This window comes from Leguminivora glycinivorella, chromosome 20, assembly GCF_023078275.1.
Source record: "Leguminivora glycinivorella isolate SPB_JAAS2020 chromosome 20, LegGlyc_1.1, whole genome shotgun sequence".
NCBI classification, from domain to species: domain Eukaryota; kingdom Metazoa; phylum Arthropoda; class Insecta; order Lepidoptera; family Tortricidae; genus Leguminivora; species Leguminivora glycinivorella.
In genome coordinates, this window is record NC_062990.1 from 1,212,707 (window position 1) to 1,218,706 (window position 6,000).

A 6,000-nucleotide genomic window follows, 5' to 3' on the forward strand; every position below is an offset into this window, starting at 1 on the left:
CTTAATAGGAATATATAGATCACCTAGCTACAGTAACTCTGCTACATTCTCAGATTCGTTGGATACCTTTTTATCACATTGTGAAGACTGTAGGCATACCATCATAACGGGTGATATAAATATAAATATTACACAAAATGCCTGCAGTGGCGGCGCTGACGACTACTTAAATGTCTGCTCAGAGCACGGTTTTTACTCAGGTAACATTTTGCCCACTCGTGGTAACAATTGCCTAGACCACGTCATGATAAGATCCAAATTAAAATCGTCAGTCATCACGTGTAATGAAGATATCACAGATCATCTTCTCATTATGACACTCCTTGATCTTACGGTGTCGAACGAAAAACACAAATATTTTACGAAGCTTGATTTAAAATCGATTGATTCCGATATAAAAAGTATAGACTGGTCTCCTTTATACCTAATAAATGACGTAAATGCTGCATGCGAATCTTTCTGTACCTCTATCACAAATATAATTAAAAAACACAAAAAATGTATCTCCACCAATAACTCAAAACATACAATTAAACAATGGATTACTCCCGGGCTCTTAAAGTGTATACGGAAAAGAAGTAAATTGCATCAACAGGCAACTAAAAACCCTCACGACGAGGTCATTCAAACACAATACAAAAAATATAGGAACACTTGTGCTGATATTTTAAAACAAGTGAAAGCTAAACATCACCAGCGAGAGCTTTTAGAAGCTCGCCTTGATGCAAAAAACATGGAAGACGGTAAAATCGGCATGCAATATTGCACCCACCCGCTCCCCGGTTTCTGAGCTCCTCAAACTTGACACTGACCCCAAAATTTCGTTAAATAGAATAAATGCGTATTTTAGTTCTGTCGGCAAGAATTTAGCAGAGGTGACGCTTAATGCAATGGGCGTAAATGAAGCACACTTGGCCAAAATGCACAAGAGTGAAAGTTCTCCGGTTTCGTCATTTTTTCTTCGACCAACAGACACCGATGAGGTTTCCTCTCTTATTAGACAACTAAAAGCTGGTAGCTCCCCGGGACTAGACGGCATCACACCAGACGTATTAAAAATGACTATAACTAGCGTCACCCAGCCTATCACTTATTTGTGTAATCTAAGCATAACTTCTGCAACCTTCCCAAGTCTTCTCAAGCTAGCTTCTTTAACACCGATTTACAAGGCGGGCTGTAAAGAACAAGTGACTAACTATAGGCCAATTTCCTTGCTTAGTATAATTGGTAAACTCATTGAAAAAATTATTAATGCACAATTGCTGTCGTTTCTCGAGCGCAATGGCAGCTTGTCGCCTAACCAATTTGGTTTTAGACAAAAAAGATCAACTGAACAAGCTGTCGACTTACTTGTTAGTAAAATAGTAGATTCTCTGGATAGAAGTGAAAAGTGCATAGGAATATTTTTGGACCTTGCCAAGGCCTTCGATACTGTTTCGATTCCGATCCTATTGGCTAAACTTGAGGGCCTTGGCATTAGGGGACTTGCGCTCAAGTGGTTTGAATCCTACTTACGAGATCGTAAGCAGTGTGTCCGGGTGGAAGAACACACTAGTGAATTCGCTAACGTGGTTTTCGGGGTCCCCCAGGGGAGTGTACTCGGCCCTACTCTGTTTTTGACATATATTAACGGTTTGTGTAACCTTAAGCTAACAAACGCTACAACTATCTCGTTTGCCGATGATACAGCTATTTTGGTACGTGGAAAAAGCTGGCCAGAGGTTCAGAGGACGGCGGAGCTTAACTTGAAACTAGTGATGGATTGGCTCGACTCCAATTTGTTAACATTAAATGTGCAGAAGACGAAATATCTGTGTTTTTCGATCGATTCCAGAGGCCAACCGCATGACGGATTTTACATTACGGTTAGACCGCAGAGCACGTTGCTCGGATCTCCCACTCACAACAACGGTAGCTTCTTGGAACGTTCCAATACCATACGATACCTTGGTGTATTGCTTGATTCTCACCTGACTTGGCGGCAGCACATCGAGTCACTTAAAACTCGAGTCCGTAAGCTCATGTTTGTCTTTCGCACATTAAGAAATTTTGCCTATCCCGAACTTTTGAGGACAGTCTACTTCGCTCTTTGTGAATCCATCCTATGCTATTGTAATTCAGCTTGGGGAGGGGCGGCAAAGACCCATCTTATCGGCCTAGAAAGAGCCCAACGTTCTCTCCTTAAGGTTATTTACCGTAAACCGTCTAGATACAGCACAAAAGAGCTTTACGCAGACGCAAATGTTCTCTCGGTTCGTCAGCTGTATTTCCGAAAAATTATGTATAATTACGGAAAACTGCATGATAAGGTCTTTGAAGCAGATACAAGACGCCGTCAGCGCTGGAAAACCCCAAAAACACGCACAAAATTTGCCCATAGATTTCACCCCTTTATTTGTCCGCTAGTTATGAAATCCTTTTGCAAACTTGATTCTACAAATAGACCACCTAGCAAACGGTATCTTACCAAGTGGCTTTCCCAGCTAGATTACCAAGACACTGAACTTCTTCTGTATGTGGCAAGCTAAGTATATATTTTATTTTATTTATGTTATTTAAACTTTGTTTAATGACGCCAATTTATAAGTATAGCTATATAAATATCTATCTTCTTATCTTAATTTATTATCTCATCTTAATTTATTATTAATATCCTCATATCATATTCATATTATAGTATAAATCTCTCACACACTAACACATACATACCCGTACATTCAAGTAAATACTCGTACGTACACGCAGCTCAGTGTTGATACCAAATTATTTGAATTTAAATATATTACGTTACACAAAAAATAAAAAATGTTATTTGTAAGCTCTTTGTACTTCTTTATGCAACTCGCTCTACGAATTGTATAGTTTTATAATATAGGTTAAGGCACTAGTGCGATGAAACTGCGTCCTGTAACACAGGGTTTCCTAGCTCAGGACACAGGGTCGCGATTTTCTGTAATTGTTAATTTATATAATAAACTTTTTTCATTTTTTTTTTCATTTTCATTTTCATCCAATTTTATTTCCGGCAGACGGTGACTCGTCCCCACAAGATGGGCCCCCACAAAAAGCGACATCCAAGATGGCTCAAGGGCAACACCGGTGTGAAAACTCAAGGGTGTCGAGAGGTGTACACCGCTTTCTGCCCAGTGGCTGTTAAGCCACTGCACCAACTCGCGTCTTATGCAAATTTTCACTTCCACCCCTGGGGCATGTAGCCCTAACGACTCCACTCTGGACGGCCAGCCAAGGCAAGCCAGAGGTAGAGAGTACTGTATATTATTATTATTATTATGAGCCTATTGTGTCCCACTGCTGGGCAAAGGCCTCCCCCTTCTTTCTCCATTCTTCTCGATCTTGAGCTAAAACTGGCCAGTCTGTCAAAAAGGAGTCCAAGTTATCCCGCCATCGCCGGCGAGGTCTGCCGGATCCTCTGTTCGCCTCATGGGGCTCCCATTCCGTGGCTATCTTGGCCCACAAGTCATTCGGCATACGGCAGACATGTCCAGCCCAGTCCCACTTTAACTTGGCCGCTTTTCGAGCTACATCAATTATCCGAGTTTTTTTTTATGATTAGGAGCTGGTTTTTTTTTCTATAGTTACTTACACTTAGTAGTACGATTGTGCAAATTTTGTTGAAAAATTCCCGGTGGTTCAGCCAGCAGAAGAAAAAAACCAAATTTATGAAATATGACTTTTCTCTAAAATTATTTAACTTTATCATACAATCTTTTTTTCATTGTGGTTAACTAAATAGTACTTATAACCTGGAAGAAATTTGAGTCTCCAACTATAATATATCTGCAAAAAGTACGTAAGTCAACATTTCAAAAAAAAATTCTTTTTAGTTTCTGAAGGAGGGACCACTCTAAGTGATACTTCTAAAAAAGCCTTATTTAATGATCTGGCCCCAATTTCATATAGGTGACAGGTGCGACAATTGTCACAAAATATTACATATGTAGAATTATTGGTTTCACCACGCTGACAGGTGCGACAATTGTAGAATACAATTGTCACGACTAACCATAGGGATAAATGTATCAAATTTTTAATAGTAGTTGACTCAAATGGCAATAAGTAAATTTATTTAATGGATATTTTTATGTTTATTGGCTGACTATAAATATAAATGCCTTTGTTAACTTCGATAAAACTTATTTAAAACTATTCATTACCTAAATCCTCTCCCACCATTATATAATTTTCTTCGGTAACATTATTTGTGTATCAAATAGGCATTGGTTATGTGTTAGTATTTTGTTTCAAAAACAATATTGCAGTATGGATATAATAAGAAAGTTGACTATCTTAAAATTGATTTCCGACCGCAAATTCGTGTTATTTGATAAATTTGATAACAAATTAACATCCGCAATGAAAGTTAATACTTAAATATAAAGGAATAGCTCAGCGTTTGATTGAAACGGGTGTATGGCAAAGAAATAGAAATATCTAAGACATATACCTAACTTGGCACTATACTAAGTATTTAATAAGTTTGAATTATTAATTATTAAGATATATAAAATTTAGTTCTTATAAACGTGAATAAAAGAAGAAAAAGTAAAAACATTGACCATTACTACAATAAAAATATACAAATAAAACAAATTAAAACTATTCTAAACTAATAGTTAAAATGCTTAACTAAACTAAAAATATTTGAATTTGGAATTCGGTGTACCTAAATACGACGGTAACTCGTTCATTTAAAAACGCTTAAATTAATTTGAGGGTATTTGTACAAAATAATATTAATGATAGCTATTTAGGTACATAGGTATGTAGTATTTTTTATGATACATAAGTTTAAAAACACAATTTAGTATAATAATACATATAACGCAGAGAAATCTCAAAAATATACCTAAGTACTAATAATGTTACGAAGGGGCCAATAGCGTTTACTAACAGCAACACTCTTAACTAATCATCGGTAGGCTTTATGCCCTTGTAATAAGGTACTAACATTGCTGCCGATGGTACAATGATAAAAATAAATTGAGATATCCGTAGTTTGCTACAAATTTAATTTCATATTTACGTAGCATTATTGAAACTTATATCGACGGCGAAGTAACAGGAACTCCTAACTAAGTACGAAAACCTAAGTAGGTAGGAATTACTGTCACTATCACTAATAGTGTCACTATACTTCTCGCATGGGCAGCCATTTTGAACAAAACGCGTATGTCAACCACAAATTACTATAATTGTCACACAATTCGACACATCTTAATCCTCCTGTCGAGATTCACCGACAATTCTACAAATATGTCGCCTAGAAATAATAATTATTGTTTCACAACATAATTGTAATACATACAATTGTAGCAAAATGCCTGTCATGTTTGTAAGCAATTCTATAGAAAATATTTTATAAAATTGTAATTTGTCACCTGTCATCGACAATTGTCGCTCGACATATGTCACTGACAATTGTAGCCTTTTTGAAACAGGGGCTGTCCGTCATATAAGTATGACAGTTAAAATCGAAAAGCAACAGTGTCAAAATTAAAAAAATAATGTTGGTTGGATTTTGTTACATTTTATTGTTATACCGTTCTAACACCGCCAAATAACTTAAATATTTATTTACTGATCGAATGTGTAAAAATAAAACTAATTTTCGACAATATTGGCTTTAAAAAGATATACAGGGTATATTTTGATAGCGGGTCAGTGAGGGCAGCTACCAGATCCCGTGCTGCTACGCGAAAACGGTCTAAAAGGAGACATTCCATCTATTTCAAATTGATGAAGATTGGCTTTTACAGATTTTGGAAATTAAATAACATAAGTAGGTACAGGGCGTGAGAAAAAAAGTCATTTTTCAAAAACTTTTTTTGATACCAAATGATCCCATTCCTCTCAAGGATCAAAAGTTTGTATGGAACCAAAAAAAAATTCCGGCTAGAAAATCCACAAATCGAGAAAAACATTTCCCATACAATTTATATGAAAAAAATATTTTTTTATTTTTACATACGACTCACTGTA